We start from the raw sequence: 14,085 nt of genomic DNA, 5'->3' as shown, positions 1-14,085 counted from the left end.
TTGGAATTTGTATAACGCTAGTACGGACAATTAGACTTCCAATTGTTTGCTCATTATAACAATATTTTGCAATGGTCGATGCCGATTTTGCCTAATTATCTGACTGGATCAACACGGCTCGATATTTATAAATCTCGAGAGAAATTAGAAGCTTTTTAAATAAATATTTTTTCTTTCCGATGTCGATAATAGTCTGTTTGTCAATAGATTTTTTTAACTTCTACGCACTGTTCCATAGACGCCGAATAGTTTTTTTAAATACCGAATGACAAGACAAAATTTACATTAAATTCAAAATATTCACGATAGACAGTTAAGATTTCATTTCAATGCAGAGCATTACCATTCATTTATAATTTATACGTATTTCATACTCAGGCACGGATACAGGGGGGAGGTCAACGGGTCCATGGACTCAGCTATTGTATTTAGTCTATAAGCGTTTTTTATTATTTATTATTTATTTCTGTTAACTCTAAACTTTAAGCCATCAGTACAACACTAAATTACACAACAACCGCTTCCAAAGAACTGTATACTTTAATAAATAAATTATGTTCAATAAATAATTATTTAATAAAAATGTGTAAAAATAAAATTTAACTTTTTCTGTGATCATTAAAGATATGATTAAAAAAAATAGATTTTTGAAAAAAAAAATGTTTTTTCAAGGAATGTTTAAACAAATTAGACCCTTTATTAATTAATACATTTATGATAAAATTTTATATTTGTATTGTATGTAGAAATTACATAAAAAATTAAAAAATATTACATACAAATTAAATAAGAGTTAATAATTAAAAAAACGGACGCGAACTTTAGACAGGAAACGGGTAGGTTTTCTTCCTATAGGTCTACAATAACTAAAAAAGTAGTCAGCTACTTGAATATTTCAGTTATTATGAAAATGGTGTCACAGTGTCACAGCTTCAGTGAAATAACAGTTAAAAAATAACGGCTACTGCTATCGCAACACAGCCCTATCTTATACCAGTGCAAATTATTCATAATCATCATTTTTCATTATTAGTAGTATGTAAAACATTCTGTGTTCACTGGTATTTAAAAAGTGAATTCATACTGTTATTTTTTTCTATTGAAGAATATTTAAGCTATTGAAAAAATTCATAAAATTTTACACAAGAAACCTCATATAAAGATTTTTCTAAAATTAAAACTACAGCTTTTATAACGCTCAAGTCGCCCTCCTCACAAACATTGGCGCACTAATATTACAGCGTTCTGCGAAACGCGCGGTTAAATTAATTTACCACAATTTTTTAACTAATTGATCAATCTAAATTTTGCAAATTGGAAATGAAAGAAAAACATTAAGGCTATCTTACAGTTATAATAAAAAGACAAAAAAATATGGGCATATGTACGGTGTGAGCGGAAAGTGAGATTTACATGAATTTTGTTTTAAAATGATTTAAAAATGTGTAATACAATTTTACCTACAAACTCTCAAATTTACACAACTTAGCTTACAAACATCTTATTAAACTAGGCTTAAAAAACTCAAAAATTTAATTCAAATTATAGTATGTTTCAAAAAAAATGTAAGTTCTGAAAACTTCGTAGTTTTACAGAATTACTACCACTTTAAGAGGATATTACTCAATCTTAAACGGATATATTACAATTTTAAAGGTCTTTTTTTTTAAATCTTAAGATTTAGATTTAGTCTCTAAAATGCACCAAATTATTTTACTTTAAAAATGAAATAAACAACTTTTTTTTGAGAAAATTACGAGAAGAGATGAAAAAATGTTATACACAAAAAACGAAAAATATCAGTTAAAAAAATGTTTGTACAAAGTCATCAAATCAGCTTTTTTCTGTACAACTTAGCAAAAATTTATTTAATAACAGGCTTAAAAAATATTAAATGTTAAAAAATTTTTTATACAGTATATATAAACAAAGAACTTGAGGAATTACATAAGAGCGATTCTTAGCAAAACAAACCTTTTTTTCTATTTTTTTGGGTCATTCTAAGCAAAAAATGTTGTTACAAGTTTTTTCGTAGGATGCATAGTTTTCGAGATAAACGCGGTTGAACTTTAAAAATATCAAAAAATTGCAATTTTTTAACCCGAATTACTTTTGATTAAAAAATAAAATAGCAAAATAGCTTGCATTTTTTTTCCCAAAAATGGTACATGTTTGAAGGGCGGCTAGTAGAGAATTGCCTAGGGCGTTATTTGACGTAAACGCGGCCCTGAGTGGAGATACAAGAAATGAATGAAGAACAACAAGTGGAATCCATAACAAGAGAGGAATTAGATATGCAATAGAAAGAGTAAAATTGGGCAAAGCACCAGGCAAGCATCATATCACCCTGGAAATGATAAAATTTATGGGAGCAGGGGGAATGGAAAGCATGAAAGAACTAATGAATGATATAATAAATAGAGCAGAAATACCCAAGGATTGGAAGAAAGTCATTATATTACCAATACACAAAAAGGCAGGCAAGAGAAACTGTATCTAATAATTACCGGAGTATCACCATATCAAGTATACCTGGGAAAGTATTTGCAAGGCGCAAAGGATTGGAAGAAAGTCATTATATTACCAATACACAAAAAGGGAGGCAAGAGAAACTGTATCTAATAATTACCGGAGTATCACCATATCAAGTATACCTGGGAAGGTATTCGCAAGCCGCAAGAATAATAGAGACAAGAATAAAAACCCGAATAGAACCAACTATGAAAGATACATTGTGTGGATTCAGAAAGGACAAGCACACAAGACCTAATATTCACATTAAGACAAGTCAGTAAGTAATTAATAAGAATAGAGAAATACATATATGCTTCATCGACCTGGAAAAGTCGTTTGACAGAATCCGAAGAAAGGACGTATACGTATGTAAAACACTGAAAAAAGGGGGATCACTTCAAAATTGAACACAAAATCACTTCAAAATTGAAGTTACTACCCCAATAAACGGCAGCTTCACCGCCCCATCCCCGTTCACCTTAACTCCAAAAACACAATCCTAACAAATTACGTTTCACCTTAAAAAACCCTCTAGCAGCAATCAACGCCAGCACTCAGTGATCAAAAAGTCGATCAGTCCTATCAAAAGGAGCACTATCAGTCCTATCAGAAGTCCTACCAGTCACTAACAGTAGATATTTTACCTATACAAAAAAGGAGATAGGAGGGAATATAATACAAATGACAAAAAATTATAGGGAAAACCTTAAAACTCTTCTATAGCACATTAAAACAACTCAGACAAAAGAAAGAGCACACGATGCCGAATATAAAAGACAAGAATGGAAACCTACTAACAGAAGAAAAACAAATAATGTAACGATGGAGAGAACATTTCAAAGAGCTAACACATGAAGACATGGACAAGATAGTGGAGATACAAGAAATGAATGAAGAACAAGTCGAGTCCATAACACGAGAGAAATTAGAGAAAGCAATAGAAAGAGTAAAATTAGGCAAATCACTAGGCAAGGATCATATCACTCCGGAAATGATAAAATTCATGGAAGCAGAGGGAATAGAAAGCATGAAAAAACTAATGAATGATATCATAAATAAATTAGAAATACCTAAGGACTGGAGGAAAAGCATTATATTACCAATACACAAAAAAGGAGACAAGAGAAACTGTATCTAATAATTACCGGGGTATCGCCATATCAAGTATACCTGGGAAGGTGTTCGCAAGAATAATAGAGACAAGAATAAAAACCCGAATAGAACCAATTATGGAAGATACATTGTGTGGATTCAGGAAGGACAGAAGCACACAAGACCTAATGTTCACAATAAGACAAGAAAGTAAGTAATTAATAAAAATAGAGAGATACATATATGCTTCATCGACCTGAAAAAGACGTTTGACAGAATCCGAAGAAAGGACGTATGGAAAACAATAAAAAAAGGGGGAGTCGACTGGAACCTAATAGAAGTAATAAAGGATATGTACAAAAATAATACCAATATAGTAAGAACCAATAATGAGACAGCCAAGTTACTACAAATCAAGGCGTCAAACAGGGATGCGTGTTGAGCCCTCTGCTATTCTCAGAGGTACTGGATGAATCAATAAAGAACGCCAAGAGAAGAATGAGAAAACTAACACTAGAATACTGGCAAATGAAACAGACTTAACTATCGGAGCTACTATTTGCGGACGACGTGGTATTGATAGCAGAAAACAGAGAAGGCTTACAGAACAATTTTGAAATCCTAGAAGAGGAACTATCAAACATAAATATGAAAATAAATACAGAGAAAACGAAAACAATGATAATTTAAAATACGAGGAAGACACACGCAAAAGAATTAGACAGGAAACAACTAGAACAAGTGAAATATTTTAAATACTTACCTAGGAGTACGGGAGTACCTATCTAATAATTGAATCAAGTGGTAAACAGACATGGAAATAAATGAGAGAATAGGACGAACAGGAGGGTTATTTAACACTATTAAAGCAACATTTTTGGGGAAAAAATAAATATCGGAGAAGATAAAAACGGCAGTTGTTAGATCAGTAATTAGACCAACAATCATGAATAGTAGCGAGAAATGGACATTGACGGGGAGGCAAAAATCCAGAGTCAATGCTACGGAAATACCAAAAACTAGAACCAATTAATGAAAAAATAGTAGAAGGACAACTTAGATGGTTCGGGCACGTATGTAGAATGTTGAACGGGAGACTAACAAAACGAGTGTTCGAAACGAGAGTGCAGGGGAAAAACAAAAGAGGAAGATCAAGAGTTATGTAGATGAAATCAGAAAATAAGTCGAGAAGAAAATATTGACATTGGAAAGTGCAAGAAACCTAACACAAGATCGGAAAGCATGGAGACAACAATGCAAAACTCAACTCCACCAGCCTTACACCTACAAGTAGGAAGGCTTAGGGCTAAGTAAGTATTAAATTTTGATTAAAGAATACCTAATCTCTATGTCGATTATAATATTTTTCTCTGTGCAAATTTCTACCTGATTTTATTCTACAATTCTACACTCAATATTATCAATAAACTCCGACTAGTTAGGTAACTAAAAATCACTTCAAAATTGAAGTTACTACCCCAATAAACGGCAGCTTCACCGCCCCATCCCCGTTCACCTTAACTCCAAAAACACAATCCTAACAAATTACGTTTCACCTTAAAAAACCCTCTAGCAGCAATCAACGCCAGCACTCAGTGATCAAAAAGTCGACAGTCCTATCAAAAGGAGCACGCTGGTTACCTAGCAACGTTAGGGTAGTAGGCGGAGCCTCATCTCACCCACCAATCGCCTGCAGGCTCCAGGCGCGCAACGCTCTCAATGTAATATGTACACTTCTAATGTTGCTGTAATGTTGGGTATTATTAGGATAATACATTTCAAATCGGTTAGTTGGTTGACAGCTGAGCCGAGTATCGCTAATAGACAGTTGACAGTTTGTTGTATACATAAATCGGCATGAATCGGGAATAGTGTGAGTGATTAGTGCGCACTATTAGGACAATTGAAAATTGATTGGAAGTGATCATTAAGCTTGACAGGTAATTGAGCTTTGTTTCTAGAGGTGCTATATAGAGTCCTCTTCAATTTCAATCAATTATTGAAGTTAATTGTAAAAATGAATCTTTTCTAGAACAGATTGACGTAATTTTGCTAATAATTAATAATAATATATACATAGTAATCATTATAATAACCAGAGAGAGTATTTTGAATAGTTGTTTATTAAAAATATTGACTCCAAATGGGTTCAGTTATTGCGTCGTTGTTTCTCTTAATAGGTAGGTACTAATAGTTTTAGAGGACTGTTATAACATGTCCGATATTTATATAATTTCATTTAGTTATTTCCTTAATTGCACATCTTAAGTATTGTGTTCTTGTTCTTCTTCCTGCTTTAGCAGGACTGAAAAAGCTCATTCTATTCACATCACATCTATCTTTTCCCGCTTAAATGTGATGTTTTTGTCAATTTGTTGTCATTTGTTAGTAACGTGATCTTTTCATTGACAGCGCCATGGTCCTGTTGGTTTCATCTTATCCTAAATTCGTGTTTATCATTCTACTCTTTTGTTTATCCTCATACTGGTGAGATTATTTTATTACTATTTTCCTTTCTGTCGTTCTTTTCAACTATTTTGTCTGTGATATCTAAGTTCTAATATCAGGTGTGACATCATCATCGATGGCGTTACAACTCTTCTTGAGTCTTTGCCGCGTATACTATTGCATTCCACGTTTGTCGGTCCAGTACCACTATTTCCCATTTTCTCCAGATCCTATCTCACTGCATCTTTCTACCTTTTTCTAGGCCATCCTACAGACCTTCCAGTTGGTATTTCCTAAAACATAGTGTTTATAATGCGATTGTTGTCACTGCATATCACACGTCTTTTCCATCTTAGTCTATTGGCTTTTATAAAATCATTTGTGTTGGATATTTTTTAATGACATGGACTAGATGTCAATCAGCTAGTCACAACATTACTAATATATCAAGAAGAATAAACGTTTAAAGACCGTAAAGTCCATAAGTAAGTACAGTGTTTTAGAAAATGTTAAAAGTTCTATGAAACCGTCAGGTGGATATCATTGAGAACTATGTAGAATAATTAAGTGCTATGTTTTCTCCACTTTGCTCTATGGCGTTGAAGCCTGGACAATGACAGAAGCAACACAAAAAAGAATCCAAGCATTCAAACTCTGGTTTTACCGTAAAATGCTCAGAATATCCTACATGAACCATTCGACAAATGCGGAAGAATTGCGGTCTTGAGGATGAACAAGGAAATAGAGCTTATGCTTATAATAAAAGAACGAAAAACACATTTTTTTGGTCACATCGTAAGAAATCAAAAGGGAGCGTTCAAGTATTACATAACGCAATTTTTGAGGATTTTTGACCCCCCCTCCCCCCATGTAACGCACCGTAACGTTTCTCTGTACCCCCCTCCCCCTACCTAAACGTTACGTAACACTCAAGTGGCCATTTGAACCTAAATGGAAAACGAGGTTGCGAAAAGTACCGGAAACTCGGTAAAAGAACTTTGTTATTATTTTAATGGCATTTGAGGTAATAATAAAAACTTACAATCATCATTCAGCCTTAAATGTCCACTGCTGAACATAGGCCTCCTCCCCTCGTTTCCAACCACGTCTATCCTGCGCCGATCTCATTCAGTTTTTATTTAGCTTTCTTAAGTCGTCAGTCCATCTTGTAGGTCGACCGACGTTTCTCTTGTCTTCGCTTGACCTCCATTCCAATAACCTTTTTGTCCATCTCCCATCTGTCATTCTGGCAATGTGTCCTGCCCATCTCCACTTCAACCTGGCTAGCCTTTCGATGACGTCAGTCACCTTTGTTCTTCTCCTGATTTCTTCGTTTTTGATTTTGTCTTGCAGAGTTATTCCTAACATTGAGCGCTCCATTCTTCTCTGCGTTACTCTTAGTTTGGTAGCCGAGGCTTTAGTTAAGGTAGGTGTTTCTGATCCGTACGTCAAGACTGGGAGGATGCACTGATCAAATACCTTTCTCTTTAGGCATGTGGGCAACTCACTTTTAAAATTTTCTCTCAGTTTTCCAAATGCTGCCCACCCAAGAACGATTCTTCTATTCAGTTCATGTGTCTGGTTATCCCTGCCACTTGGCCCCATCCTTACATACATTTTTGGTTTCATTCTTTATTGTTCTTCTCATGCATTCTTCTATTTTATCTTTTTTAATAAAAGCTTAAAATAAAATAACATATTTATAATTTCAACATTTTATTTTGCTTAGTAAAAATTTTTGTATAACGAATAATATACGATGTTATCAGTAGTTTCGGAAAAATAGTGAAAAAAATGTGTAAAACTTTTTGTTCTTCAACGCCCTGTATCGTGAAACCAAAATTATTTAGTAAGCAAACCCCAATTATTTTTTAATTTTTCATCTACCCTAGAGATCGTGTTACCTTTTTCTGAAACACCTTGTATATATATATATATATATATATATATATATATATATATATATATATAAGAAGGCACTTTTGGAATAAAATTATTTCTGTCCTTGTTTTAAATAATTTTAAAAAACGCTGGGACCCGTAGATTTTCATATATAAAAATGTGTGCTTTTTAAACATAAATTTAAATGTACAGAGTGATTCATGCAAGCCTAGCGTAGTCCATTATCTTTAATTTTAATTAAACACCCTGTATATTTTTGTTTTTAGAAGCTGCTTAACAACCTCATCGCAAAAATGTGTATTACTTATGTAGGGTCTATTATGAATAATGCAAGGTGAAATTTTGAAATTATGTATAATTTTCGTCAAGATGTTAATCACATAAAACTTTGAAATTAATAATTCAGGAATCACACTTTAAATAAGGGTATTATTTTTTAAAATATCTATCACTTTTCTAAACTAAGTATCAATATAGTGGGTTTTGTATTTAATGCTTTTTATTTAAAGACATTTTTAAATAATTTGAAAATTTGCGTACATATTTAAAACATTAATGAATACCTACCTACTGCTGAAAACGATACTGCATGTTATGGACTTAAATTACCCATTTCATTTTTACCAAAATATAAAGTACCTACCTATCCGAGGTAGGTTACCTATAATAACTCCGAGGGAACAGTTCCGGATAGTGGAAACATATGGTCTTTTGAAAACAAAACAATTCTCAACGAAAGAATCCCTTTAGGTTAGGCACTTGACATCATTTTGACTTGACCCTGAAAATCCTATGTCGCTAAACCATCAAATATAATTTAGGTGAAGTGAAACAGTGAAACGAAAGAAGATTATGCGCTGTTGGATGTTGGGCTTTGGGTTGTATAATATAAATGAGAAATGGTTTACATTTGAGCAATGAATTTTTTTTAGAGTTTTCGGTTGATTTTATACAGTTTTCAGTAGATCGTAGTTCAAATCAGTAGGTCTACTGAAAAATCAATAGACAAATCATAATACAATTCAGGAGTCTATGTAAAATATAAAAGAAATTATGTAGTTTTTTTTATTTAATTTAAAAAAGAATGTTACGTAACGCGCTGATCGAACCCCCCTCCCCCCCATGTAACGCGCCGTAACGTTTTACAAACCCCCCTCCCCCCCAAACTGCGTTACGTAATACTTGAACGCTCCCAAAGTATGAATTGCTCCAACTTATAATCGAAAACAAAATCAATAGCAAAAGCGGACCAGGAAGAAGACGCAATTCTTGGCTTGAAAACCTACGACAATGGACGAATATGACCTACATAGAACCAGTGCCGGGTTAAGAATCTTGAGGCCCCTAGGACACCCCTCAAGAAACTTTTATCTTTTCCCTCCAAAACCCCCTGAGAACCGCTCCATCTCCGAGCGTCATCTCTTTGATATATTAATATTAGTGGACATTTTGTAGATTTAAACTTAAAATTTTTGTTTTATTTTGTAAAACGTGTTGCTTAAAGAAAAAAAAAAAGAAATACATAGTCAAGAAACTATTTATATATTTTTGATTAAATTTTGCAATAAAAAATTATTTGTCTTTTTTTTGTCATAGTTATCCATAAAAGAACGATTCATTTTAAAGTATAATAATTTTTCTAATAATGAAAAAAAGGGGTCGTAGAAAAAGCATAGTATTCTACTCACATGTAGTGGCTATTACTCACCCTGATGAATAACGAAACTTGCCTTCGGCTCGTGTCGCAAACTTCATCATCGTGAGTAATACCCATCACCACATGCTCGTTGAATGATATTCCATTACTTATTACATAACTACAGTAGGAAAAATGAAAGAATACCTATGAGCGAACATATAAAACACCCTGTATTTTCCTGTCACCGTGTCACACAAAAAATTGACCAGCGCAAATACATGTAATAATTATTATTACATGAACTTGCGCTGGTCAATTTTCATTGTGACACAGTGACAGGAAAATACAGCGTGTTTTATATGTTCGTTCATGGGTATTCTTTAATTTTTCCGACTGTATGTAATTATAAATAATTTTGGATTAAATATAGTTTGAGTTTTCAAAACCTTATAATTATTATAAAGCAACTTTTCTGAATTTCATAGAAACAAAACTACTTAAAATATCTTCTACTTCCAAATTTTCGAGCACATTAGTCTCAATGGCCATAATTGAGGGAAATGCTAGTATATTTTGTGCCACTGTCTAACGGTGACAGTTTTTAATAATTTTCATTTTGGAAATGACCGTTCGTCTGTTGCATTTGTAATAATTAGCGTAAGATAAATCTTATAAGATACTGACAAATTTCGAAACTTCTATTCGAATTTGTTCTCATAAAAATAACCCAAAGAGACTATAAAGCAGGAATAAATTGTTTTCGCTACAAATCCTGAAGATGGACTATAAAATATTTGAACTGCAGTAGTTCATCTTAAATTTCAGGTTCAATATCATCAGTATAGCTTTCATGTAGTTTTGAAGCACACTCCTTTGTCTGAGTATCATTCAGTTTTGGAAAAACACACAAAATACCAAATACTGAGTTACTGACTCGTACGCTGTCAACTGACGACTCAGCTCAATAATCAGCTTATCCGAAATTGGTAGATTCGTTTCAACCTTTAACTTTTCTCCACCCTGTAGAAAAACTTCATTGGAATTTAGCATCATCAAAATGTAGTTTTCTTGCTTGCGTTTGTTTACTCTCGTCGGTATATTCAGAGTACTTTAGATCGCAGACCTTCTGCTCTTAGTAAGCAAAATTATCTCTTTGAGATTTTAAGAGCTCCAAAAGTAATTTTAGAAGCTGAACTGCAGTTTCAAGTTCAATCTCTTCTCTCTGTAATGATTTACTGACAGCGTTGATGAGTTCTAAAAATGTTTCTGTTTTGACATTTCTTTCAACAAACACTTAGCCTCACGAACTGTTTCAGCTTTCTGATTAGGGTCTTCAGTAAGAGTATGAAGAGCAGATTTGAAGGCGTTGTAACCTTTAGACAAAGCTCTGGTTGCATCAGCCCTTGCACTGCCTTGCAGTCCATTTAGTGCTGCTTGTTCTTTTAAGGACAAGGTTTAGATCGTGGCCAATGGGATCACGTAGTTGAGTTTCATTTAAGCATTTGATCGTAGCTTCCCAACGGTGGGTAGAGACTGAAAAAACATTGTACACGGACTGAACAAATTCAAAATAAGATATTGCTCCAACGGGTCCAACCCAACTTTTAGCACCGACTAAAGCGAATTTGCGGCGCAAAAAATGTAAATTGCTTTTAAATTAGAAGTTTGTTAATAAATGAGCCTGGAGACCATTGTATTTGCCTGGCATGTAGCGAAAGGCATGGGTAATGAAAGAGAGGGTAGGGAGTGGGCACTAACTTATTTGTTGCTCTTTCTCCTACTACTTTTCTTAGAAACCGTGCAGACTGATAGACAGTACTGTTCCTTCTACCAAACGGCATTCATTAGCGACTTATTCTCACAAAATAGGCTTTTTATATGAACAAAAGTATGCATTGTAATCTAATTTTATACGTCCACCGAGGGGCGTAACAGAACGCCCCGCAGCATGAAGCTTGCGGGGGGGCCCCAATCGCTTAAGGGCCCCATCTTGTCATCTAATATTATGTAAAAATCTGTTATTGTTATATTATTTTTACGTTGTCTGTTTAAATTTAAAAACGTAAAAATTTCTAACTAGAGGTATTTGCCAAGTGAATCATCTCATAATATCTAGAAATTTAATCCCTTCCGGCCTACCGAAATTTTATGGCAGCGACAATAACTATATAATGCTTTGTACGTGACTATTGAAAGATATTAGAATTGCAATTTGCCGAATTTAAGAACAATATTTTTAAATCTAAAAATGGGTTTTCTTTCTCTCTGTTCTTTACCTACTTTTAGTATTTCGATACAATATTATCGCCAGTAATTTCATATTGGTTGTTTGCATTGAATGTTATTTATGTTTCTGTTGTTTTACGGTTATAGTTGCATCAGTTTGGTACGCATTTATTTAACAATTATTGACGACTTTTCTTGTGTAATCATTGGACAATCTCTCAACAGATAAACGGTAAGATAAGGAAATTATAACACTTACGCTTTAATGAAGTCAATGTAGAAAAACTTACATTGTTTCGGTTTCGGAAAAAATCAAACAAGCTTATATTTTTCTAAAACATTTTTCGTTAGTTTATGTCTTATCTTAAAGTGAAAAGTTCTACTCACAGATGCCTCTAATTGTTTATTAATTCTTTAAACAATAAAACTGTTTTATATTAAATAATTTTAAAAGATATCGGTGAATTCATCATTTCACTTTGTCCAAAAATGTTTCTATTTGCTTTTTGATTATGCTGAATTCGAATATGTCATTAAATCAGGGCCATAAGTACGATGTTGGGGGCCCCGGGGCAAACGTGATCTGGGGGCCCCCTACCGGGGGTCTGGGGTTAATCAACCAGCAGAAGGAGTCCGGGAAAATTGATATTTAACCACTTGAAAACGCATTTTAATGTACTCCATGACTAAAGTTTCCTGTACCTACCTACATATTGCTATTTTAGATGACCAACACAAAAAAAATTTGAAATCACATTATTTTAAGCTAAATATTTACCATCAATATAACATATTTTCTGTTTTCATAAAAAATATACTACATATAATGTTACTTACATTCTTCGGCTATAATGTAGGTTTTTAATCGCCTTATATTGGCAGTATAACGCGATTACAATCGCGGGGCCCCCTTCGCCTACTACTTTGGCACTACCAGACATTACAATTTGAAAATTCAAAATAAATTTTTTTGAGCACTTACACAGTATGTCTGCGTTGCTTCGAACCATATGGGAAACATTTTTATTATCAATTTTACGAAAAAAGTTATTCTTCATGAAATGCTCTGAATGGTCTTAAATCTAAGATACAAAATAAGCCAGATAAACCATCAGATATCAAAGCTTATCAATTTTATACGAGGTAAGTCAAAAAATAGGAATTTAACTCAAGGATAAAGTACTTTTATATTTAACAATATACGATTTTAATTTTAATATGTAATTACATCCTTGTAAATAAAAAATTAATTTTTCCAAATATTTCTCAAATTACCGATAACCAACATCATTTTATTACAATTATAATAACTATTTTATTATTAATTTTTTAATTTTACGAAAAAATTCTTTATAAAATTCTTATCAGATTCTTTATAAAAAGCTCTGCATTATCTCAAAACGAAGATTCAATCGTAATATATCACATTTTACCAACTTTATACGAGGTATGTCGAAAAATATGAATTTCTCTCTAAGAGTTAAGTACCTTTATAGTTCACAATATTTCAACTGGAATGATATAATTGCATATTTAAACATAGTTTTTAATTGCGAACAACTTTTTATAATAAAATTTTTCAATATTGTAAAATATAAAGGTGGTATAGGTACTATTGAGCGAAATTAATATTTTTTGATATACCTCGTATAAAATCAATAAAATTTAATATCTGATTATTGCAACTTAAGTTTTATACCATGCAGAGCATTTTATGAAGAATAACTTTTTTTTCATAATATAAATATGCAATAAAAAAGTTTCCCATAAGTTCCAAGCTACGCAAACACACTGTATAAGAAATCAAGAAAGAATTGTTTTAACATTTACTATATTTAAAGCTGGTTATTAAATGTATTGTAGGTAAGTTGTACAGAAAATAACAAAATAAGTTGTTTATTTGGAATGGGTCTGTATACCAATAAAGATGAGAAATGTAAGTTGTTAATGAACAGTGAACGCTAACACAAAAAAGTTTTTGTTAAATAAGTCGTATTTAGTAATTGTTTAAAGCGGGAGCAGTCGCGCTTACTTCTGTCATTTAAGCAGTCGCGCGTAGAACAAAATCTAACAATACGAATTTAAAACAAAGTTCAATTTTATAATATTTTTGTTTGCTTGTTTCGTTAAAAATATCTATTTCTAACAATTTTAAAACTAATTGGTTCCCACCAAAGCCTTAAATTCCACATAAAAAAAATAAAAATGAAATTAAAAAATTTAAAAAAATCCTACGCATTACTACAATCTTCTTCGGGGCACTT

The 14,085-nt window shown here is 32.7% G+C and overlaps 1 protein-coding gene across 3 annotated transcripts in view; it reads left to right on the top strand.

Annotated features, from left to right (window-relative positions):
* The window catches only part of LOC114326880 (homeobox protein Hox-B7-like), a 171,367-nt gene that overhangs the window by 15,622 nt on the left and 141,660 nt on the right, over positions 1-14,085 (top strand). For 2 of the 3 annotated variants that reach the window (XR_007697627.1, XM_028275335.2), the window contains exon 1: positions 5,361-5,546. The exons of the other annotated variant lie outside the window; for it this stretch is intronic. The gene's annotated coding sequence lies outside the window, so the exon portion shown is untranslated. Of the gene's footprint in view, positions 1-5,360; positions 5,547-14,085 lie in introns of those variants that run through there. 3 annotated transcript variants of the gene reach the window in all.

Source organism: Diabrotica virgifera, chromosome 4 (genome assembly GCF_917563875.1).
Source record: "Diabrotica virgifera virgifera chromosome 4, PGI_DIABVI_V3a".
Lineage (NCBI taxonomy): Eukaryota > Metazoa > Arthropoda > Insecta > Coleoptera > Chrysomelidae > Diabrotica > Diabrotica virgifera.
The sequence above is the reverse complement of the archived record's forward strand: the minus strand, read 5'-3'. Positions and strand labels throughout refer to the sequence as shown.